General features: G+C 41.3%; 1 protein-coding gene across 3 annotated transcripts in view; it reads right to left on the reverse strand.

The window, feature by feature from the left end:
• The window catches only part of GPM6B (glycoprotein M6B), a 108,010-nt gene that overhangs the window by 45,614 nt on the left and 36,935 nt on the right, over nucleotides 1–25,461 (reverse strand). The window lies entirely within an intron of this gene.

The raw sequence follows: 25,461 nt of genomic DNA on the forward strand, positions 1-25,461 counted from the left end.
CAAATGCAAAAGTCCCAGAATTTATTCAGACACACAGATGTTAAATAAAAAAGTACCATGGCTTTCAAATTTGCACTTGGAGAGAGGATCAGGATCATAAACCAGAAAATTCCTTTCAGATCAAGGCTGGAAAGCAGAGAATGCCAAATAGTGAAGAGCTGGGCCACCAGCTACATCACGACCAAGATCAGGAGAGTGATGCAAGCAGGCATAGAGCAGAGTGAGAGAAGAAGTAAATGCCTCCCCACATCATCCTACTGCATCCTAGCTAGAGTGCACTGGCTGGACAGAACCCATGATTCTACAGCACTGCAGTTTCCACATGGATCCTGCATGGTCCCAGACTTGCTGCACAAGCTGATCCCAGGGAGAAACAGCCTATGTAGAATAGCCTAGAAATAGCCCTACAGAGGGGCTTCCTCACAGAATTGTACCACTGAAGCCAAGAAGCCCAGAAACACTCAAGGGCCTGGATACTTAAAAACCCTTTTCTCCCCAGAAGACACACTCCTCCTGTCTTTCTGCCTATGCTCTGCAATGTAACATAACTACAGATGTTGACAGAATTTTATCTCTATTCTAAATAGATCAAAGAGAAAAAAAATTATATATATGTATATATATATATGTATGTGTATATATAGATATATGTATATGTAAAAGAATCCCAACTAAGCCAAGACATAGCAACTAAGTATGTGGGATGCCCTACAGAAGTGTGGTGTAATTTTTCCACAGTTTGAATCATTTGGTAGTGTTATGCTGATCCTTTCTCATAAATATTGTTTAAGATTTTTTTCTTCAGGATACAAAAGATATACTGCCAATACAAAGTGGGCTCTACTTTCCACCCCTGCAAGTTGAAGCACTGTTATGGATATGCTCTGTAAATAAGCCCTGTGCAGTCCCACAGAAAAAGAGATTGCACCCCTAAGGCTGAGCAGACACTCAGAACTGCAATGAAGAAGGAAGACAAAAAAGCAGCCATTTGCATCTTGAAATATTTGTAATTTCTATTTCACAAATCAACATTTTATTTTTTAAAAATCCTGCTTCTCAGTGCTGGTGTAAGCCCTAAATTTAGAGACATGGGGAAAGAATTTCTATTCCTCTACAGCAAGAATTACAGAAGGTGTTTCTGCCTCCATTTCTCCTTTGGACCACATTTCAGCATGAATTTAACCACTTTGCTATACCAAATAGTTGATGTATATGTAAGTGAATGAGATTAAGGAGGAAAGTATATTTTTGCTCGGAAACATGCCATTACAACAGAGCGTTGAAAAAGTAAGTACATAAACTGAATAGACTATCCTTTTGTGTTTGCTGAGGTACTTCACAAATGTAGGACAGGTGAATTATCCTTTTTGATCCATTAAACTAGGCCACAAAAATTGCTTTTACCAACAGCAAAATCACTTTGTTGATCTTCCTCAGTATGTGCCTAGATCTCCAGATGGACTCTTAGCTACAGGGGTCAATTAGATACTACAGGTATCTTTAAACTTAACCAATTATCTGAACAGAAAATATTAACAAATAAAATAGGTTACCATTCATGTGAGCTACATAATTAAGGAGCAGGAAAGCAACTTTCAAGTTATGCTCAGAGGAACATTTCAGTAATTCTTCTCTGAATTTTTAGATAAGCTATTTCTTTCACATTATTTTTGAAACTTTATAAAAGTTTTCTAAACTCTGCATGCTAATTAGATTCTAATCCAATTCACCAGATGTGGGCAGTCATCAGTACTCTTCACAAGACTGGTGATTAAAAAAAAAAAAAAAAAATCAAAGTTGCTTCAGTTCCTCCTTGCAAGGGAGCACTCTTCAGCATTTTGCTCTTAATGATATATCAACCAGGGCCAGAAGTGAGTAGCACAGGTTACATTTCTACCTCACACTGAGTTTCTCCTCTCAACAGTTTTTGTATGATTTCCTGTTTATTTTTGTTTGTGACTAAATGCAACATCAAAAGCATGAACTATTTTCAGCTACAACCGCAGTATTTTAATTCTTACCAATTTATTTGACAATGCTTCTTTTTAGAGAGGATTTTACAGAGTGAGAGGCAAATAGAAATAGAGTTTAAAATGTGATTTGGTTAAGACTCACACTGCACTTGGGAAGTATCCACATAGCAGGGACAACTAGCAACTATGACATTACATTAAAACACTGGCACCCAATACTTACTCATTAACATCCTTTTGGAATTCTGCTCCTTTTAAGAAGTTTCATTCTTTTGCTTTTAAAATAACTAAATTTCCTAATACATGATATGCCTGAAACGCCCTCTGACAAGCTCTACCAACACAGTCAGATTTTTCCCACTTGCACTTTCACTTTGTTTGAATGCATGCATTGTCAGCCTCCTCTGCCTCCACCTCTCCTTCCCTACATTATATGCAGCGCTCATTTGTTTCAGATTATAAAAAGCACTAGGATTCTGAAGCCACTAAAAAGAAGTTGCCAGCATATGGGATCTGTGGGAAATCTGATCCAGTAGGTGAAATAAGACTTAACTTTAGAACTGATAACTAGAAGTTTCAGATATTATTACTGTAGAATCGGTTGCATTTTTCCTTTTACAGTTATGCAGAAGAACTATGGCTATTGCCCTTGCAGAAAACTGCAAGAAACCTGTTCTAGGTTTTTTTTTTTTTTAATTTTTTTTTTTTTTTTTTTTAGCATTGAGACAGATGGCCCTGGCTTCAAATATAGAAGACCTTCCTACACAAAACAGAGGTGCTGGCACATGATACGTGGGTGAAGGATATTCTGGATACTTGCCTGGGAATGTGTGTACCCAAGAGGTGAAATAGTAGGATAAGAAAGAAAAAAGGAGATAAAAAAGAAAGCTAAGAAGGAAGAGGGAAGAAGGAAGGAAGCACTAAAGCATTGGGTTTAGAAGGCATGGTGAAACACGTCAGTGACAGAAGAAAATGCAAAAAGCATCACTTTCTGAGCAGATGGGGAGTGCATATGTACCTTTACATGGGGGTTCAGATTACTGCATTGATCCCAATTTCTGAATAATAAATGGGGCTTGAGATTGAGAGCAAGAAATTACTTTAGTCCAGATGCAGGAGGTGGCAGAGCCCTCCAGACTTCATCCACCTCCTGCATGAGTGGGAAAGCAACACTTCAAGTCATGCAGCAGGCAGGGTCATGCCAGACCCTCAGTGGGTTTCACTCCACAACTGGACCACTTCAGGATCCCTAACTGGAGGCTGGCGGCTCTCCCATCCAAGCAGCAACTCCTGGCAGTCCTGTTCTTGCTCAGTCTTCCGCCCCTGTTGCCTGTCACAGCCCTGGGCTCATGGTCTTTGTCTCCCTCCTGAATAACTCCTCCTGCTTTCAGCCTGTGCTTAATCCTCCAGGAAACCTCATTCTCCAGAGAAGAAGAGTGCTTCTGTACGTAATCTCCAGACAGCAGCTGTGACCTCGGCACCCAGAAAGGCGATCATTGTGCATGACTGTGGTAGCAGGGGTGAACTTCCCCTCTCCCCCCCACCACTCATTTAAGGGCTGCTGGAAGCGCGCTGTCACTTTACACGCACACACTGCCAGCAGTGATTTTCTCTGGCAGCTGTGGGTACTTGTCCCTTCACCCTCATTGCAGGCTACCCTCAGAATCGGCACAACCGTCCATTTTATTATTTTTTATTTTGCTTTTTAAGGGATTGAACTTCCCACCTGCCAACAGAAGGAGCACTTGTTTTTTTGCATTCGGTCCTCGAGGCTATGGCAGTATTACTGAAAAGTGACTTTGTCCATTTTTAATATCCAAAAATACAGAACAGCTGTGCTTTCTCGAAGTCCTTTTGTATAAGAGTGGCTCTGAGACAATACTAAATTCAAGGCTGCCAAAGCTCAGACCTGAACGGCCTGAAAAATTGCCTTTTTTTCTTTTTTTCTACTAGCTCTCAAGACACTCTATACTACCAGCATGACAGTAATGCAACAGGTGTTATTTTAAGACAGAAAATTTTGAACAATGTAATTCTTCATGGCAGGCTTATCAGCCTTTTAGTACACTCAGCTTTTATTATTCTGACACAAGGCAAACTTACGTAACAGCACAGTGCGTACTAATTTACGGGATAACAACATGGATGTTGAGTTTGGAACACTGCACTTTTGTTTCAGACTGTGGATATTTCCCATACTCCTAAGAAAGGCATATGCTGTGCAAACACTTTTAAAAGCATCCAAGTGGAATTCAATATATTGAAAGAAGCTGAAGTACTCTGGAGTGATTAACAAACATGCTTCAGCAGAATGACACAAAAGGATAATTAAGAACTAAACCCAGAGAGATACTGAGGCAACTAAAATCTCTCCAATTTCTTCTGCAATTGATCAGAAAAGCCCACTTGCCCACTTATGGTGTACAGAAAAGTGTAAAAGTGGTTCCAGATCACTGCCAAGTAACTACAAACCTTCCCATCTTCTAATGCAAATCCTCACTTTTGAAGGCTTTAAGGGCTCCTGTATCGAGACAGTGAGGATATATGTGGCCACAAAGCTGAGCAATATCCCTTCTCTGACTGGGCCTAATGTTTCTTCTTCACAGGCAGAAGAGCACTGGAAGCCATCCACCCAGAATGCTGGTCTCTGGCAGAATAAGGGTCAGAAGAAAAAAAGGAGCTGTCTGAAATGGCAAAAATACCAGGGGAAAAATGATGTGACTTCTTAGTTTTCCAAAATTAGCCTGTTTGACTTATCCTTCATCCCAGAGGACAAATACAAAACTCTTCAAGGACAAAGAAATGCCTTTCTCCTCTAGCTCAACAGAATTTTTCCAGACTCTGCCTATGCAATCCAAGCCATCATGTCCCCACTGAGACAACACAACTGTAGTGAAAGGCAAATGGTCACCATTCATCTTAGCAAAATGGATCCCAGCAAAATTATTTTCTTTCCTCTGGCCCTTCCCAAAGTCTCCTATTCACTCCTTGAAATATTATTGATATCAACGTCTACCACCAGAAAAGAAAAACAACTAAAAATCACTCTGAGTTCCTTCTCAAAGGCTGAGATTTCCAGGACAGATTTTACACTGAGCTACGATTTGAACACCCTTAAAACATCCTTTCCCTTCCCTCATTGGCTAGAAATATATGTAACAGAATTACAGGCACACACACACTTCTGCTAGCTATGGCACACATCTTCAGGACTAGTGGACCTGGTAATGAAAGACTCTTTGCTCCAATAGGCTGAAGGAAAGCTCTCAGCTCCAAGTCCACATAGGTGAGCCATTCCCACTCATACCTGCTTCCTTTCTCTCTTTAAAAACAAACAGTTGTACACTACCTGCCACATTAGTGCCCACACAGGTTTCCCTGACTATCTGAACATTTGTATCACAACCCTTCTACAGATGAGGTACCCCCAACCAATCAGCACGCTGAGGACCCCATCCCATAGTGACAAAAGACTGCAGGCAGCAACACGCCATGAAAATTCACATATTATCATGTGCAATCCGTGAGTATCAGTGCTACTTCAGGCAGTTGGCATCAGCAGTGCCTTCCTCATCAAGTGCCTCACAGTGAGTAAGCAGCTCTGGGGCAGATCTGTAATCTCTGCAGATGCTGTTTGCCTGTCTTCATCATGTCTACACAAATGAACATATGGCCTTCTAGCACAAGGCCAGCTTACACAGTCATTAATTAGATATAATTTCAGCCTGCTCGATGTATCTGATACAAAAATCTGTCCTCTGGCAGGAATGTCCTTGTGGTATAGAAACTTAGTCTCTTTGTGAAGTGACTCATCTGATGAGGAAAAGCAACAATTTCGTCTGTGACTAGGGAAATATCTGTTTATTACAAATACAGGTACAGCAGTGTAAACACACCTGAACTTGCCCGTGGGTTTCTTCTAGCTCTCCCTAGTTCTCATTACAAGTAGAACATGGGTACTCCTCTCCCTCCCTCCAGCATGTGATACCCAAGATATTCTCCAAAAGCACCATCACAGCTCAGCAGGGCATTATAATGCCAGTAATTCAGTCCTGCTGCCATGCCTGGAGAGCTAGTCACAAAACCCCTGGGAAAGTACATGGAAGCAATCATCCTATATGCAGATACACCCCATGGCTCTCTATGTACCTAAGTAGACTTTGTGAACTGTTGCACTTCACTCATTTTCAAGTGAATAATCAAGAAAAAGGATTAATTAAGGCTGAAGACTCCGAAAAGTTGGTATGAAAAAATAAATTTTTGGTAAAAGCTGGTAAATTTTTGTTCAGATCTTGCCACGTTGCTCCATTTTCTCGCACAGCAGCCCAAAACACCACCAGGCACATATACAGCCCCAGATGGGGGGCTGCTACTCAGAAGCAACCAGAGCACAAGATGGCCCAAAGAAGAACTTTAATTTGTTGCACTTTTCTGCAAACAGCGTTGCGCTGCAAACTCCTGCATGGTGCTGTGCATGATGAAGGAAGATAGCACAACTCAAAGAAGTTTGTAACAACTTCCCAGTAACATATGAGGTGTAAACTGCCAGTTTATGAGGAGAGAGACCTGACCAACTGGACCAGCCTGGAGTCAGTGGGGGAGAGGACCTTCTGTGTGGAATGTGCGGAATCTTCAGCAAGCCAAAGCAGGTACTTCACAGAAATAAGTGAGGATTTAACAACAACAACAACAGAAAAGGCATTTGAGGGATAGCATCCAATTGAATGATGTGTCTTTGATGATACTGAACTACTTATAAATCACTATAAAAACATTTTTAAATTTCTATTAGTAGTTCTTGATTATACACCAGTTACAGAATAAAATACCCAATATTAGTGGCCCTTCAAAATATGGCAATGGCTAGAGGTGCTTTTCTGTGGAAACAGATAATCAGTAAGATCTTTTCTTTGGATGCTAGCTGGTTCACTGGTTTCCCCTTGAACCCTATAATGTTTGCACATGCTCATTTTTGGCTCAGCAAATAAAAGTACTTGAAAGTGCAAAGATCCCTGCTTTCACGTGAACCTTGGTGGCTTTCCTGAATTTTTTTTCCTAGAGATCTAAGACTCTCACAGAACTGAACAGTCACAAATTACATATAAATATGATTATTACATTGGAAAATTAATCATAACTTCTTTGCTGTGTTTCAGTGCAATTGATTATGTTTTAAGACTGACTTACAGCAGATTCTCAGTACTAGCTGGAAAGTTATATTTTAAACCTCTATGCTATATGAATAATGCTGTGCCTATGTAGTATATTCATCCTTCCTCAGTTCCTGATTTCCAATCAACCAATCCTGATTTCCAATTCCTGAATTCGATCAGTTCACTGATTTCCAGTAATGACTGCTAAGTTAGAATTAACAATAATTAGAAATTATTGTTAGAAATAACAATAACTGCTAAGTTAGAGTTAACTTAGCAGTCATTATTTTAATGTAAACCTTCATTATCAGCTTGTGAAGTCGGGAATGGCTGACAGTTATCTCTGTTGACAAGCACTGGTATCTTCCTTGTACCTCTCTTAAGATGAGGCACCTTCAAGCAGGAGCAAGACAGCACTCAATGGTGTCTGTACAATCTAGGCTTCCTTATTGTTACCCACTTTATGTCCCTTGACTGCATCACTGTTTCTATAAACTGAGGAATTCCGGGTTTGTTTAATATCTTTGCCATCTCAATCCCTTTCTCCAAAGAAAGTTGAGAAGAGTGACAAGAGCCAGCTGATAACGAAGAATCACTGAACATGGTTGATATTCACATGGAAGGCTCTAGAGAAAGACCTGGAGACCTCCAGGTCTTTCTGAAGCCTGTTCCAATAGGCAGGAGACAAAGCACTGCACCAGCCCAAGCCCTGCTAGTGATACAGTGCTATAACAGGCCAGGGTATCACAAGACAGGTAGGGGGACAAGACTGACTTGCATCAGAAGATGACTTTCCTACTGGAATTTAACTGGAGGTAGTATGTGCACATGAAGACCCATCAAGCTAGACTGAGGCTGGTACTCCTTCCAAAACCCACAGGACACATGCTTACATGATACTGCGGAGTCACGAAGAAAATGAAAAGGTTTAGAGTACAAGAGATTTCAGTTTCCCTCTCAACATTTCCATGGTCTACATTTTGCAGCTCAAACCATGCATGATGAGGGGAGTAAAGTCCCCAGGAGGTTGAGTTTGAGAAAAGTGGACACTTAAATCAGCAGGAAATTAGCACCCGTTTGGGTATAAAGCACAACATTCACATCTGACACTTGTGAAAGGGCAGTAGCCCCAAACTGGCACAGTCTAAGCAAACAGAAGAAAGGCTTGCTGGACAAAAGGAACTTAAAAGCAGACATATTTCCCATCTTTAACCTTGGTGAGTCCAGTAGAAGCTACTCTCAAGCAATGATGTATAACAGCTTCAAACATATCACAACTGTCAGCAGAAAGTACTAAATGATTTAGTGATCTGCTTCTAAAATTTATCCGAAGAGTGAAACTTAACTGCACATAAAAGCCTCCAAGACCTGGTCTTACTCTCTCCACAGGGCACTGATCTGGATTTTTGTCCTGTATTTTCTTTTGTTTCCTCTGGTGCCCAAACAAATGCTCTGCTAGAACAGATTATAATGTGCATCATCCCTTCCTGTGGTGAAAAGACTATGAAGCAAGCCCACATTTCTTTCTACTGCCAAAATCACTTAGACATTCTGGCAACGCAGGACACATTCTTTATGTTATCTGGCAGCTAGTGTCTGACAGCTGTTCAGCAGCCTATCTGAAAAAAACCTGATGGCCTCACTCCAGTTCCTGACAGACTTATTCCAGATCACAAAGCTTCCAGATTATTATAGCCCACAAGACTTCATCTAGTGAATCCTCCATCATCTCACTGTCTTCTACCTTTCCAACAAGGCTATGACATTTCTTCTGGAGAAAGACAGTTAATCTGGTATCTTGAAAGAATTGGCCAGATGAGGGACCTACTAAATTTATGGCTTCGTTCTTTCATAGATGAATCATCAGCATAATAAAGAGTATTACTTATTAGTAGCATGCATTTTGTGTTCCAGCTTCCAGACATTGGAATTTGTTATGCCACTGCCTTATGAATCCAAACTCTGTCCACTGGTAGAAATATTCCCCCACACAGAGACTGACCTGCTCTTGGATCATGACAAAACCTCACTCTCTCACAGCTTTTCTACAATTACTGTTCTCCTTGCAGCTCATGTGAATCAAACCTTTTCACACAGTACTGAATCTTCTCCTCTCCTGTAACTGGCAATCAGCTGCGTCCCTTCCTCCAGTGCTCTACACTGGAGTTTATATTCCATTATCCATCACTCTGTGGGCCTCAAACTGCAATTTGTTCTTGTCGTGGATTGGGACCGACATTTGGGTTCTAGATGCAATGCCTTTTTCAAGTATATCAATACTCTATCTTCATCACCTAAAGCTGGTTGAATTAATTAAAAAACAGATTCTCTTTCTCCTCTACCCATGCACCGCTTCCTCTGCTTCAACATCTACTTGAAGCCCATTGGATTTTTATGAAGACATTTTATGTCATGTATAATTTATTCACAATAGCATTTCTTCACTGTTTAAATGGTGTGACCAAAATTTTCTTATGCATTTTTTCCCTTATTGGTTAATAACAATGTAACAGTCACCCTTAATTAGACTGGTTGTACTATGCAGCTCAGGTACTTCATGAACAGCTAGTATTAAAGGAATTACTTTACCACTTCTAAGGCTGGCAGGAGAGACAAAAAAAAATGCAGGGATTTCTTTTTGAGTTACAGCTAACAGCCACAAAGACTTTCATCTCAGCTCTGCAGTGTGACAGTTTTAAATAGCTTCTGCAACTTTATACAGCATAGAAGATACATCTCAATGCTGTTTGTCTGAGTTTTCAGAAAAAAAATAAATTCTTCAGATCTATCTGAAAATGAAACAGTTTGTCTTTCATGAATGCTATGCAGTGCTTCCTGAAGTCTGGAGTCCTCCTTGTCACCAACCACCTTAGAAAACAAGTATTAAGGACACCAATATCAAGAATTTGACCAGAAATTAAATTGTCTTACCTATCTCCTTCCAGCCTGGACCACATACCTCATTGATATAGAATTTCTTTGATGATTATAGCTCAGAATTTCTATGGACCTGCAATAGGACAGCACTGACACATCCAGGTTAAAAACTAAGATAACCTGAATTAATTAATTACTTCTGAATAGCAAGGAAGGAAACACAGAACAGAGAATACAACATTTTTCTGGAAACCATAATGATACTCTGCTGAAATATTTAAACATAGTTAATGCCAAGGAATTTTCCCTTTTTGATCTGTTGGGTTGGGAAGTAATACATAATACATGCCTTTTTGATCATCTTGAATCTCTCCAGCAACAGGCAATCAATAGCCTTTCCAACAACCACAGAGTAATCAAAAATACTACAGAGGATTAAAACTGAATATCCTTGATACTTTAAATGTTTTATGTAAGTCATGTGAAAGTTTAACATTTAAACATGTTTTGAAGCACATACTTGGAAAAAGTTCTGGAGTTTTGCTGGGAGAAGACACGTTAGAAAGCACTGCTATTTGTTTTTTCCCAGCACACAGGGCCTAGCGGTATGAGAAGGATTCTTCTACATTGGTCCTGGCAAAGGGTCTATATGAGGGAAAGTAAAGCTACACAGTACTTCAAACTCACCATTTCCCTTCACCAACCCATTTTGATGTGCATGATGAAAATTAAGGCTGGGCATACTTGTTCAGAGATAGTTACAAGGTGACAGTCCTCACAAAGTGGCCAAGGAGAACTGGCAGACCCACCCCATCAATCCATGGCTGCAGCATAACATCCTGAAGGAGCAGCAGCCAGCTGCACTGGACTCCTGACTCGAGCTGCTCACCAGCTATCTGTTCTGGTGACTTCTCACTTCTGCCGAGACTCCCCCTGAACATTTCTCTGCGGTTGTCTGCACTTATTCAGAAAATACAACTGTATAATAGAACAGCAAATTTATCCAATACCATAGATATTGCACAAACAAACAAGATTAATATCACTGAGTAATTTAGGTTGTAGGGATTCCTGGTAGTTTCCACTTCAATGCCCAGGCCAAAGCAGGGTCAGTTACAGCAGATTGCTCATGGCTTTTCCAGTTCTGCACTGAGTATCTCTAAGGAGGTTCTCAGCCAATTGGACAATGTCTTCCAATGTTTAACCACTCTCACAGGGGAAAGAAAATATTTCCTTGGATCTCACTGGCAATTCTTGTGTTCTGGCCTGAGGACACATTTTTTCAGCCTAATATTATATATCTTCAAGATGAACCTGGGGTCTTCTTCAAACTCTTCCAATTAGGGCCAATGGGCCAATTAGGGCCAACGAAAGATTATCCACAAAAACAAACAAACAAAATCAACAACAAACTTGTTTTCTTTCCCCTTAAACCATTTCAGCCAAATCTGAAACTGATACACTCTTTGAAGCATTTTGCAATCATACTTTTTTTATGGAGGACTAGAAAACACTTTGGGGGAAAAAAACTTTAAGATGTACAGAAAGGGCCTGTTGAAGATCTTATTCTGCATATTCCCCGATTTCAAAAAAAACCTGACTACTCTGTATTTAAAAAAATGAAAGGAAAAATTTCCTTTGTTAGTACCAAAATCTTCAAATCTTAAAAAAAATTTTAAAAAAAATAAAGGCAATCACATCCTGTAGTTCTAAAAGCTGCTGCGAGAACCAACACAGTATTTTTTTCTCCCAGGAAGAAGAAAGTTAGTTTCCCATCAGGCGATCACAACTGAAACAATTCATCCACATTGTGATTAAATGAAACTTTCAAAATGTACTCAAAAGCTACATTCATTGCTGTAAGGAGGAATGACCTCCCTCATAATGAACTCTGAGTCTAGCAGCCAGCTTACAGAGGTTTTATAATGGCCAGTTTTGGCTTCAGAGTAACTGGCAGCTTCCTTTTGCAAGTTGCACAGCAGATTTGGGGGCCTGCTGAGGCATTGAAGAACCAGGCTCAGAAGTCTTCACTGAGGCTGGAATATGTTATTTTTATACTAAATGTACTATAAATCTGAAATTTAGCTTTTATTTTAATTTTGTATTTTGATAAGTACTAGAACTGGATTACTTAAGGCAATTTCAAAGGCTATCTTTTAAATAAGTAAGAAGATGTTTTAGACAAATGAGAAAAAAGCTCTTGATGTACTAAAGGAAATGAGTTGGATCACAGTATGGTCAACACTCCTGAATGCAGTTTGCCTTCTAGGTTTCTAATCCATGTAAGAGCCAAAAGACATCATATCTGCACCAGAAAAACATAACATATGAAGGAAAGCTGAGGAAAAGCTAGGGTGATGAACTACAGGACCAGAGGGTTGGACAGATCAGCTGCAGAATGGACCTGCCATGAGAGGTGGACCCCACAACTGCGCAGCACAGAATTAAATGTTAAGAACAGCCTTTCCTATAGATGGATTCACAACTGGCAAAGTCCAGATAGTAATTTGCTAGTGAAAGCTGTCTCTGAACCACACATTTTGGGGTCAACACCAAACTAATGATCGTATTCCAGAGACCTCATTTTATCTCGATCATCAAGAAGGCATTCCATTAGTCAAAAGACCATTAAACAAACAAAAAAAAAAAAGAGTATTGTTTGTATTCTAACACCCAATGTTTAATTTTGCAGGACTCCTGACTAGAACAATCTAATTAACCAAAGCATGAGTCAAGTGGGAGTGGGGACGGCTGAAGTATCCACGGCAACCTGTACAGTTCCCATACATTTTTCTCCAGCACACACACATTATTGTCAGAGGTGCAGTGGTAGAACAAGAGGACATGCACAAATTTCATCCTCTCTAGCTTGTGTCGTTATTAACCACAAGCCAAGTCAGAAGGAAAGAGATGCAAGAACAGCTGCATGAATTCATTTCATCTGAAATGAAGGATAAAACACTACAATTTCACTGCAGACCCCACGAAACCAAATCTGCTTTGATGCCCCTTGTTCTGGCCTGCACTTTCTCTTCAGGCATATTCAGCAACAGGGATTGCCACAGCCCTTCAGGCATGACAGTCTCCCCTCCACTGGCCTGTATCTGCATCTGTGTTACTACTGTTTGTAGCACAGTAATGGACATCAGCAAAATATTTGCCATTTTCTTTCCTCTGTAATTTAAATCTACTTTCTGGCTGCAGAAGCAAGTGCATGTTAAACACATAAGCACCATAAAAGCCCTAAGACTCAGGCATGATGAACTCGAGGGAAGAATGTGATTCTCCACTAGCATGAAGTACAGTATGCAATTACAACCACTACAAATATTTTATGTAGAAGATTTATTGGCAAACCTCCACAGAGCCTGTAATCCCTAGCACAATTTCCTGTGCTCTTATTAGAGGAAGATAACCTTTTGGCAATTGTTTGTATAAGATGACAGTAATTGCTCATGATAAAGACCTTAATTAGTGGAAGATAAAGTATTATATTAAGGGAAGTGACAGCAAAATAGATACTGTATCATTCTCCTTTTCTAATAGTTGATGAAACTAAAAAAAAGTCTTATATTGAAAAGAGCACAAGAAATTTTTAACAAAACAGAGGATGGGGAATGCAAAAACACTTTCCAGACAGCTGCAGATAGCTGGACAGCACATTTGACTTTCCCTTGGGTTGTTCGTGGGTTTCTTATTGGAAAGAGAAGCAACTGTGATATACACAGACTTCTAATGAAATGTTGCAATGGGGTCCTTTGTTACCGTGTGACTGGGACACTGCATGACCACGTGCTTTGCTTTACTCAGAAAAGAAGCCTGAGGAATTTTAATCAAACACGATCACAACACAAAATACAGCGTGACCAAAAGTAATCTATGGCGTCTTGTCTTAGGCAAATGCCTTCCTAAAAATTTAGCAGTTTCTAGCCTTGGTCAAAAGAAATCCCAAATCCTAAAACGTGATAAATGGAGAGGCACAGAAATATGAAGATTATGAAGCATGATGGCAAGGATAGGCAACAACAGCTCCATGCCTGTAGGTGCTCCGAGTTGCCACAGCAACGGAGATAGGCTGGAGGAGGCAGGAAGCAGCAAGGAGATATCTAGGACCGCATTGCACCCCCCCATCCCGCAGCTCATACACACCACTGAGTACAGCAGCTCCAAGACATCTAAATTGCAGAGGGAAGACCACCAGGAAATATGCAGACAGACCCCAAATATATCCACCCAATATAAGTGGACTTTGCACTGGCTTGAGTTCTGCAAGTACCAGCTCCTGGGTTGATTTCTAGATACTTCTACCCATCAGAAGAAAAATGCAGGCTTAAGAAACAGGGCACTGAACAGCACACCTCAGCCAGTAGCTAAGTGCTGATCCCAGCTCTGCTTCGGGTCGAGCTTTTCCTATCAAACCATACCAGTCTGCACACAGCTGCTGTCAGGAGCACACTCACCCTGGAGGAGAAGTTGCACCTGAGCGACATCCCAAACTCTCCCCCAACAGCAAAGACCAAGATGCTTTAAACATAAGCATCTACCAGGCAGCCAGAGACAGAACACAAAGTCACAGCTTGCCACGTTCTGGCCTGCCCCTTAATTGCATGTCAACAGCACACACTAAGGAAACACTTAAAACAGTTAGAGCTCAATTCCTTTTCAGTACTCAACTGCTGCTCCAGGGTAGAAAAACAGAGTAAAGCCAATCCGTGTTTAGAAGCAGAAGACCTAGGTGTAAACAAAAACATGAAACCACATTGTTCATTTGGCTGCGGGGAAAAATTAAGAAGAAAAATTCTCTTTAAAGCAAGAAGGAAAGTGAGGAACAGTAAAAGGCTAACTCATCCCAGAACAGGAGATGACGTGTAAGAGATCCCCACAGCTGATGACTACCTGCACATCTGGCAAAGAGAGTGCAACTGGGAAACATGGGAAAGCAACAAACTTCAGGGAAGTGAAGTCATACCGATGCAGCTGAGCTCTGTTTTTCATGATTTAGATCCTGAATTGGCAAGGTGCAAAAGCACAAGAACAGAACTTGGACACTTAGGTCAGGCATGTGCGTACACTTCAGCAGTGTACTTCATGCAGTACTTTCTGCAACACTTAATCACAAAGAGAAATACCACCCCATTCACTACAACACTTGTCTGGTTGACCAGAAAAATCCACCTGGGTATGCCTAGAGGTAGAAGATGCAGACAAAGGCTCCTTCCTGGGTGCCACTAAGAAGAGGCTCACTTGGCTGCCCTGAAGCACCCATCACCCCGTGTGTAAGCAGGAGGGTGCTGCTCCCCCAGCTCGGCCACCACAACCCCCGAGGGCAGCAGGAGCTCAGAGGAGCAGCTGAGCAGAGCACAGCAAACATCCGGGTGTGGGGACGTGGCCTGTGCGCAGGGCCCACAGCTGCCTCTGCCCAAAGGGAATAAGCATTTCATGGAAGCATTGCCTCCAGATGTGAAACGAGTTTCTAAAGCCAAAGGGAACCCGGAAATGTATCTCTCAGCTTGGCCTGGCCTCAGAGCCTAATGCGAGACACTCATGGCAAACCTGGGCTCGTGCCAGCAGCAGTCCGAACGCAGAGCTTTCTTCCTCCTTTACATAGCAACAGGCCTGAGGTTTACGTTCGTGATCCTAAGCACACACAGACACAAAAAAGGAACAAGGAAACCAACCTAGTAAAGGGACGTGGTAGAAAGAACTGGAATCCCATATCTCCTTTTGTATGGAGTCATCAGGTCCCTGAGAAAACAAACTGGCAACACGCAAACCTTGAGACAACACATACACAGAAATAATGCTGTCAAAGGGCCGAACCCAAGCCCTGCTGAAGCCCAGGTGATTCCTGTAAAGCTACTAAAAACTCATTTTACAAACCTGCAAAAAACTTCAAGCTCTAGCAAGATTTTGATCTACGACAAACAAAATACTTCCTGCTCATCTCTGTGTGTAAGTAAGTGCAGCCAGTCATATAAAGCACAATATTGTGTATATGGACAGCTAATTTTAATTCAGCTGCTTTCCTCCAACTAAATACATTTTTTGTTCATTGGAAACCATCCAGAAAACATCATAGATGAGCACTGTTACTAGAAATCACAAGAACAAGTTACTTCTGAAATACAGAATAAACATTTCAAAGCTGGTCATAGCACATGTGTATGTACATGTACACTATATAGAGGAATCATTTGTTCAGGGACTAACAGAAGTGGTAAATAATACCTATGCACCAATGAGCTGTACAGAGTACTTTCCAATCCCCCAGTTTTCCTCTCCTCCAGCCAAGAATCTGTTCGGAGCAATTCACTGACAGGGATCCCAGTTAAAAAAGCTCTCTCCTCTTTGTAGTGTATCCTTAAGCACTGCCCTTGAATCACACTCTAAATGGCTTTGCCAGCTCCGAGGCAAACCAGGCAGCAAAGGACAGCGACATCCTCAGTCTGCATATGACATCAGCCAGGTAACATATGGCCCCAGTGTGGAAAGCCAATAGTGCAGAAATTATTTGCAGCATCTCCTGTGCACCTGAAGAATTTGCAAGTTGGGCTTCAGTAAATGCACCTCCACTGGGAGGAACTTTGAAACAAAGCTACAGGAGGTGCAGAGATGGTTTTACAAGCCCCACTTGCCTGATTGGAAACACAAGGATATTTTTCTTAGCAACTGACATCTCAAGAGACTTGCTGCTTTCTGAAGTACAAAGCATGTGTGCAGGGAAATTTGAGGTGTCTCATATGACCTTCATGTCTTTCATAACCATTCCAGGGGAAAAAAAATGCATCAGCCTGTGGCACATCTTTTTTTGATTAAGATGGGATGTCTGTTTTGTTTTCTTTTAACAACTGAAAATGATCATCTTTCCAAGCAATGGGAAAAACCCCAATTTTTACAGTGTTCTTGTCTCTTGTGTCTTTAGTCTCTACAGTGGTAAAGCAATGGCTGGTAAGTCATGGAAGTGTTAAATCCATTGCTTTCCCCAACCCGAAACAGTTGACTGAGCTCAGCTCTCTTCCTCAGAAACTTTAAAGCAGCAGTTTAAATGAACATGAATCATCATAATTTATACGGTGCTATTTGTCACAAGCGCTACCACATTTCTTTGTGAAACATTGCCCCGTAAACTGCAAGTGGTAAAATGAAGTATTTTACATGCACAACTCCCAGTCTAAGATTAACACTTAATGGCCATACTCCTCCACTGTTCATATCATGTGTGTGAGGGAATGCCTGTCATAACATGGTCCACACTTCAGGCAAAGCATAAATAAAATAGCTGTAAATCTAAATGATGTTCTAACTGTGCAATTTAAGATGGGTTGTTTATGAGTCTTCACTGAAGAAATAGGCCACGGTTTTAAATATGAAAAAAAACCCAGAGAGATCCGCTTAAGAAACATATTGCCTTATTTTAAGGTCAGCATTTAAATATCTGCATCTGGTGAACATTTTATTTCCATGGTACAGCATACAAAACTATTAAAGACAGATCCAGCTGCTATTTTAATTCACTTCAGAGCTTTAAAATACGGCCCTATTTTGACACAATAATATGTAGTCACGTTTGTTAAGAAAATTATTAGCAAGGCTAAGGGAGTACTGCTATGGCTCTAAAGCAATAGTTGAAAATCTTCAAAGCAGGTAAAACATGTAATACACTGAGCTGTTTACCTATATATAGTATTATTTATAGTAATCTATAATATTACATAAAATTATCATATTAATCTATAGTGTTTTTCAGTAGCTACCATACAACTTATCCACCATTCACCCTTAAGTTTAATCCTGTAGAGGACAAAACTCTTGAACTCCTTGTTACCACTTGTGCCACCATGATCTGCTGCTTTCATCACTACAGTATTCCACTCTTCTGGAGATGACAGCAAGTACAGCTGCAGTCCTGCAAGTCCTCTGACTTACTGCAATGGAGGCTGGGACTCCCACAGACAGTGGGGGAGTGATACTTCCACCTCAGGTACTCTCAGCATCACTTCAGAAGACCAAACCACCCAGGAAGCAGATGAGTGGTGGGAATGTGCACTAGCAGGGACTGAGAAGTTAGGCTGCTGGGACACCACTGAGCGTTGTTCACATCTGCTGTTGTCCCTGCTGGTCCTCGCTGGGCCCCCCAAGCCAGCTGATGCTGCACCAACCACACAGCCCGAGCTGGCACCAGCACAGGGTGCTGGCTCAAGAGCTGCACCTGCTTAGAGGCAAGCAGGGGTGTGAGAGGCCTTTGCACACAAATGAGGTCTGCACGCACACACCTGGGGACCGAAACACCTTGGCATCCCTGTGCTGGACATCTGCTTGTTAAAACCATAAGGAAGACATGTCGCTGTTCAGCCATTTGTTCCTCAAGTTAGGAGAGGAGGAGGTGAGCTATCTTCACTTTCCTTACATTAACTTAGCACTTTTATAATGCAGCAAGTCAATACAGGACACAGAACATTACCATGTGCAAATGTGGCTCACACTGTTGAGTAATACCGCTATTTTAAACCCTCTGCTGCTAAGCAACCCTGACAGGATGGTTAGAACATTTTGGATATACCGAATGCTTCAATTCTTCCCCCCCATACACGTGTAAAAAAGCTGCTCCCGCACTGCACATATATCCAGAAGCTCTTCAAAGATGGGGGCTTCAGTTTTTGTCAGGTTGATTCTCCTCGGCATTGAGAGGACCCTGGTTGTGTTTGTGCAGAAGCAGCCCCTTAAGAGATAAGCAAATGTGGCCTCTTGGTTTGTATTTAAGCACCCCAAAGACACCATTCCTGGAAAGCTCAGCCATCAGCTTCTGGTACTGGATACTCACAGCTAAGAAGGAAATGGGAAAAAAATTACCAGTTCCCTTAATTCAAGAAAAATGTCCAAGGCTGGCATCCTCTCCAAATATCATTTAGACAATTCACTTACCTGAATTGTCTAAAACAGGGCAGGTTTTGTCCCTTCCTGTAAGAGCTAAAAGGGTATTTGTGACAAGCACCATAACCCAAAGAGTAGCTGCTAACAGCTAACATGAAAAATTCCCAGTGCTTGCAGAGCAACAAGGACAGAAGAGAGCATGGGGAAAGCACAACGTTTAATGTCTTAAGAGGAAGATTTGGTGAAAGAGTTCTGTGAAACTGCATTTACTACACAAAGGAACACTTATTTAAAACCTTTCTATTTACTTACACTTCAGTAAGAGAAGGGGTGAAACCGAGCTTTGAAGTCTCTCGCCCAGGGGCTGACAGTATTTAGTCCCTGTAAACTGATCTCACTTTGTGGAGGAATTTTGCATTTTTCTGTACCTAGCAAGCACTGCAAAATGGCCCCATTAATTGGGTTTCCTCTTGGATGGATTGTTTCATAAGGCTTGACTGTGTTTTCTCAGACAGAAGTGTACCTCTGAGATGCGACTGGTTGAGAAATGCTGCCCAATTCTGATAGAATATACTTCAAACTTTTTATAAGCTTACTCCTCTCATTGTTATTCTAATTTATTCCAGAGTACTTCATTTTGCCACAGACATTAGCGAGGTTACAAATGCTCATATCTCTTCAGCTATTAATTCTATGGCATTTTTCACTTCATTGTATATTTACCCGTCTATTAACCTACATGGATGATTTCATAGCTAATCATTTCTACTAACACCCTTTCAGACACTTGTGACTTCAACCCTGAAGATGTAGGTGGTTGGAAAGACTTGCTTGTCTTCCTCCTCCCTCCTGTGATCTAAAATTAAAATGATGTGACCAGGATAACATATCTCATATCCTATACTTCTTTGACAGACAGCACAGGTCTAGACCCAATTTCCACACAAAAAAGTGAATCACTGAAGAACAGCAAGGCAAAGTGTCTCATAAGTAAGCACATTACAGCCTCCTGGGGAGAGAACAAGCGAAGACAGATGTAGAATACGCATTTGGGTATCAAATAGGTACCGTTTAGTAAGATGCTTTGGAAAAAAATAAATTGCTTATCTTCCAGTTGACTGTTTTTTACTGGAACAGACCTTAAATCAGTCAGATGAGAACTGCAGTTGCATGATTATTCAGCAGCTGAAAGAGGTGGTCTTATCTACAGAAAAAGCATTTAGAATAGAGTCTCTTTGGACCATTCTCTGCTTATTCCCAAATAAGATCTAGCATTTTCTGCAATCAACAGGAGCTGGTAATGCTTAATCCCATCATGTATGTCTCCTCTGATCTGCAAGACAACTGTCTCAATGATCAAACGCTGTAGAAGAAAACATTGTTCAAGCACAGCGGCCTTCAACCTGCAGTATTTAAAAGCCCTCTGCAGCATTCGAAAGGCAAGTCTTTTTTCTCATTTCATCATGACAAACTGCAAAACAAGAGACTACAGCATGACTAATGAATCCCTCAAGTCCCATCTGCCAACACAAGTCAGTCAGTGTTTCACCCGCTCGCCCCCAAACCCTTCGCGCTCTGGAGCGTCTGCAGAGCCCTGCACCTGATCCGCCTCAAAACAGGATGGCAGCACATGCCACACAGCCAAATCTTCCTGGCAGGGCACTGGTCACTCTCCCCTGCTTATACTGGGAGACCAAAGGGTATTTCTGATAGCTTTGTCTTCTCCTGTTCCATTGTCAAGTTTCATTGGCTGTAAATCACAAAGACTGCAAAGAGTTCATCTTCATTTCAATGTCCAATATCAAGGTTTACCTTCAGGATGGTATGAGACAGGCATAGATCATTAGCTAGTATGCAATTAAATTATTTACTTGCAATTTTTCTTTTTTCATTTGAAATCTTTTTTACATTAAAACCATCAATGTCAAAAAAGAAAAAAAAAAAAGGCAGCTTCTTTCTGAAGCATTTCCTGCCAAATTTAAGGATGAAAAATTGAGCAAATAATTTAGATATGCTTAAAACAATGTACCCTCAAAGGTCCAAACTACTGAAAGGGAAAGACAGAGCGGGAGTGAAGCAGTTCATTCTCCTTTTTCTACTTCAGTTGTCACTCAAGGACCTGATTTGTGAGCCCAGTAAGTCAAAATGATCCTGAATTCCTCTGTTCCCTCTCCCTTTTCTTCAGTTTGTTAGCAGTGGGTCCCACCAAATCTGAAATCAAACACTGCTACAGTTTTACTGACAGGTAGAACCCAGAACAGAGGTACTCAATAACAGCAGGATGAAAATCGACTGAAGGTACCAAGAAGGGGAATCCACAGCCATTTTGATGCAAGTTTGCTCCAGCTGGTGAAATGCAAAAATGCAACCGATCTGCCCACCCTGCAGCTCTGCTGTGTGAGAGCATTCTTGTTCTGCTGAGAAGCAGCCATATGCTGTCAGCTGTCACGATCAGCAAAGATATTACTGCATTAGCACCTACAATGCTCAGTTAGGGTGAAGGCTCCTGCTGCATGAGGCGAAGAAAGCAGACTGCTGACATCGTAGACTGAATCCTCTGCCGTACAGATAAGTGGAGCTGAACACAAAAAAACCCCAAAAAACCCAAACCAAACAGATGGGAGGGAATATCCCTTGACTAAAATGACAAAGCAATAGTGAAACCAGGGCACATTTTATCAAAATCTGAGACTTCAGAAGTTTGAGGTCATGGCCTGATAGGAAAGGGATATTTAGTTAAATATCACTTTTCCAGACAGGGAGCTCTTTCCACATACACATGGCACCATTATGAAGAACCAGAAAGTCTGTGCAAAAAAAACTGCACAATGAAAATCAACAGAATTGTCTGAGTAGCAATCCAACTCATATCAGAATACCTTGTTGCACAGAATATTCTAAGTTAGAAGGGACCTACATGGATTATCACAGTCCAGCTCTTAGCCCTGCACAAGACAGCCCCAAGAATGACACCATGAGATTGTGATTTGATGCCTGAGAGCATTGTCCGAGAAATTTGTGTGCTCTGTCAGGCTTGGTGCTGTGACCACTTCCTGGGGGAGCCCATTCCAGTGCTCAGCCACTCCCTGAATGAAAAACATTTTTCTAATATCCAACCTAAACCTTCCCTGACACAGCTTCATGTCATTCCCTTGGGTCCTGTCACTGGTCACCCGAGAGAAGAGATTGGGGCCCTCTGCTTCCCCCTGTGAGGAAGATGCAGACTTCCCTGAAGCTCCTCTTCTCCAGGCTGATCAGACCAAGTGACCTTAGCCATTCCTCATACAGCTTTTCCTCCAGACTCTTCACTATGCATAAAAAAGGTTTGCATGCATAAAAAATTGCATTGTTCACATATATTAAAAAGGATAAGCAATTTAATACACTTCATGCTTTTGGGAACATATTAAGTAACAATCCAGCAGCAAGTTAGCTAAGAGCAGGCAAATGTTGGCATTCTGCCACCATAAATCCCATTAGCGCATGCACAGGATACCACAATTAGGAAAGAGATTGTTTCTTGCACTCATCACTTCCTCTGCACAATGATGCAAAGAACTCGTTGGTGAGAAAATGGTGCTAATAATGCCAGGGATGTGGATTTGCTACCTGTTGGGTTATTCACTTAAGAGCTGGACTCAGTGATCCTTGTGGGTCTCTTCCAACTCAGAATATTCTGTGATTCTGTGAAATAAGTAGTGGCTGCCCAGTGCTGGCATAGAAAAAGTCAATGGGAACACACTAGTCATACTGTCATGAAGGTACAAAGGACAAGCAAAAGACAATGGCAGTCATTCATTTTCTAAAATGACGTGTTGCTGCAAGACTTTTGGGCAGTGCTTCCCTTAACAGAATGCAGCAAATATGATTGAATACCCATCCCCCGCCTCTTTCACTTGATTTTCCAAACAGAACAAACACCAAATGTTAGGCAGCATCACCCATCATCCAAAAACTCTTCCACAAGCACCTCGTTATAGAGAACAATGCCTGGGCTCTCAATTTTTGATGCATCGTAACCAAATCACAGAAAAAGTAAATATTCTTCGTATGAAACTGGGAACAATTTGTTTCCATAGCAGCAAAGACAGTGATGATCAACTCGGGCAAACAGCTTGAGAATTATTAGGAGCACAACGTGGATCAGATGATTTACATACAACATAAATAGTGCAGAAGGTGACAAGAACAAGCAATAGCCTTTGAAGTATGAGAATTATACAGCCAATCATCAGATCTAGACTTGTTTCTTTCCCTTTCTCCCTGCACAGAGTCAGGAGAAAACTGTCAGCACAGATGGATAAACAGCACTGGAGGAGATAGGATGGCACCTCTGAGTCATAACGCTGTAATCCCAAAGCACCCTTGCAACAGCCAACATCTGCATGAGAACAGCAGCAATTTTAATAGTTTTAACAATTTTCAAAGTCAGGCGTAGCCCTTGTTTAATCTACGCTCTGCGACACTGTCAACTGTTACCTGAAACAGTCTGACAAACATTGTACTGATCTGCTTGTGAAAACTGCACATCAAAACCAACATCCATTCAAAGCTCCTTTTCACCAGTGAAACAAATGTTATCCCTCCTCAGCATTGAGGGGACTGACACTTAAGTTCAACAGGACACAAACCCATGAGGTGAATCCAAGTCAGGCTCCCAGTCATTCGTCCTTAGCACAGAATTTCACACCCTCCCTCCCCCAGTTTGCTCATAAACGCCTGAAGTTATTAGAGGATCCCACTTTAATATTGCTGTGTCTTGGCTCTTTAAAACCTTGAACTAGAATTTCAGTTCCAAAACCAACTGAACCAAACACATTGACTGTAAACCAGCTGCAACAGTTTCTGAAACAGGAGATTTGCTAAAAGAACCAGAATTCCACAACACTTAAAGCACAAAAAGTTACGTATCAGCTAGCTATCTAATGTGATAGATTACACTACCTGTAAAGTTTTTCTACATGAATTCACTTCATTTTGTTTATCATTAATGCTGAAAATTGCTAACAGGCTCATTTTGAGAGCAATATTGCTAAAGCCATTATGACACTGCAACCTTGAAGGCACCTTGAAGACTGAGTAGCATTGCAGCTATGCCAGGGCTAATCCACTTAAGAAAATCAAGATGAAACTCCTCACTTGACATTTCTGAGAACAAGGTGACAAAGTTTTAACAAACTCATCAGTGAAGGTACTCTGTGTAAGACAACTCAAAGTTTTCATGGAGATTATATCCAGCCTACAGTACACATTGTAGCCACACAGCCTGATGCAAACACCTAACTGAAAAAATTAGGTGGAGCAACTTGGAGGACAAAATTATTTTCTTCTTTGTACAACATAGAAGAACAACAAAATATTCTGCTGTCCCCTTCAGGTTTCTCAACCCCACAGTACACAGGCAAAAAACCTCCCCTTTAACTAAGGAGCACTGAGCCAAAGATAAGCTTTGAAAGAAGCTAGATCTGGTATCTTCCTCTTTGGGGAATTATCTTTTGCAACCATCAACTAGTCTTGAAATAACAGCATGGGAAAATAAGCACTATGAGAACCCATCCATCCCCTAGGAAATAAACATGTCCATATGTATATACAGAAAAAATATCTATAGCATGATGTTTGTGGGAACATGGGAAGAGGAACTTCATGTTGCTTAAAAACATAAGTAATGATGCCCAGCTGTGTCAGAGCAATAACCTGGTATTCTGACTCAGTGACAAAAGCAGATGTTAGAAAGTGAATCTGGCCATTTTTTGCATCTCTTTCCCCTTATACTCCCTGAGGGTTTGGAATTGGTATATTAAAGCTGTTAGTGGGTACTTGGAACATATATCGCTGAAATTTTCCCTGAAATCCTGAATCCTTTCCTACCTGTAAATTACAGCCTTCCAAAATTAACCCTCGCCATGACAGCTCTTACAGACCTTGAACAGCTGCACACAAGTCTCAGAGACACAAAAAAAAAAGCCCCAAAACAAGACACAGGCAAGTATCTGCAATTCATTCATATCTATAATGAATTTTTCTTTTTGTTATCTCTGTCTTTCAAAGGGAGAAGAGTCCTTTAATTTAATTCAACTCCTGTTTGCTCATTTGGAAGCGCTTGAGGTTCAACTCTATTAAAAAATTACTGAAGCCAAGCCAACGTGCACTGGGGATCTTGGCAGAAGAACGCAGGCACATCTCTTTTCCTTTCTAAATGGCATGAAGGCCCTTTCCAGGAAGGAATATTTTTACACTTCATTGCTCTATTTCAACCCTTCATTTTTGTACTTGCTCCTCCTGAGTTCACACTGTTAGGCCACGTTTCACTGCTTCCACAGTGTCACAGCACTGCAAAGGACCAAGAGGCCACCATGAGGGTATCACACAGCCAAGCTCAGCCACCTGAGTTGCCAGAGCTCTGAAGCAGCTGCCACCACCGTGCTCAGCCACAGCCAATTCTTCTTCTCTAGGACATATTTGTGTTGATTTCCATGCAAAGATTCCATATATTGAAGTTCCCATCCCTGAATTCCCTGGAGAAGGTTGCCCACACAGCGTGCAAGCTGTTCAAAAGCTTATCCCTGTGCCAGTTTGCTTTGCTG

The sequence above is a fragment of the Motacilla alba genome, chromosome 1, assembly GCF_015832195.1.
Source record: "Motacilla alba alba isolate MOTALB_02 chromosome 1, Motacilla_alba_V1.0_pri, whole genome shotgun sequence".
In the NCBI taxonomy this organism is placed as follows: Eukaryota; Metazoa; Chordata; class Aves; order Passeriformes; family Motacillidae; genus Motacilla; species Motacilla alba.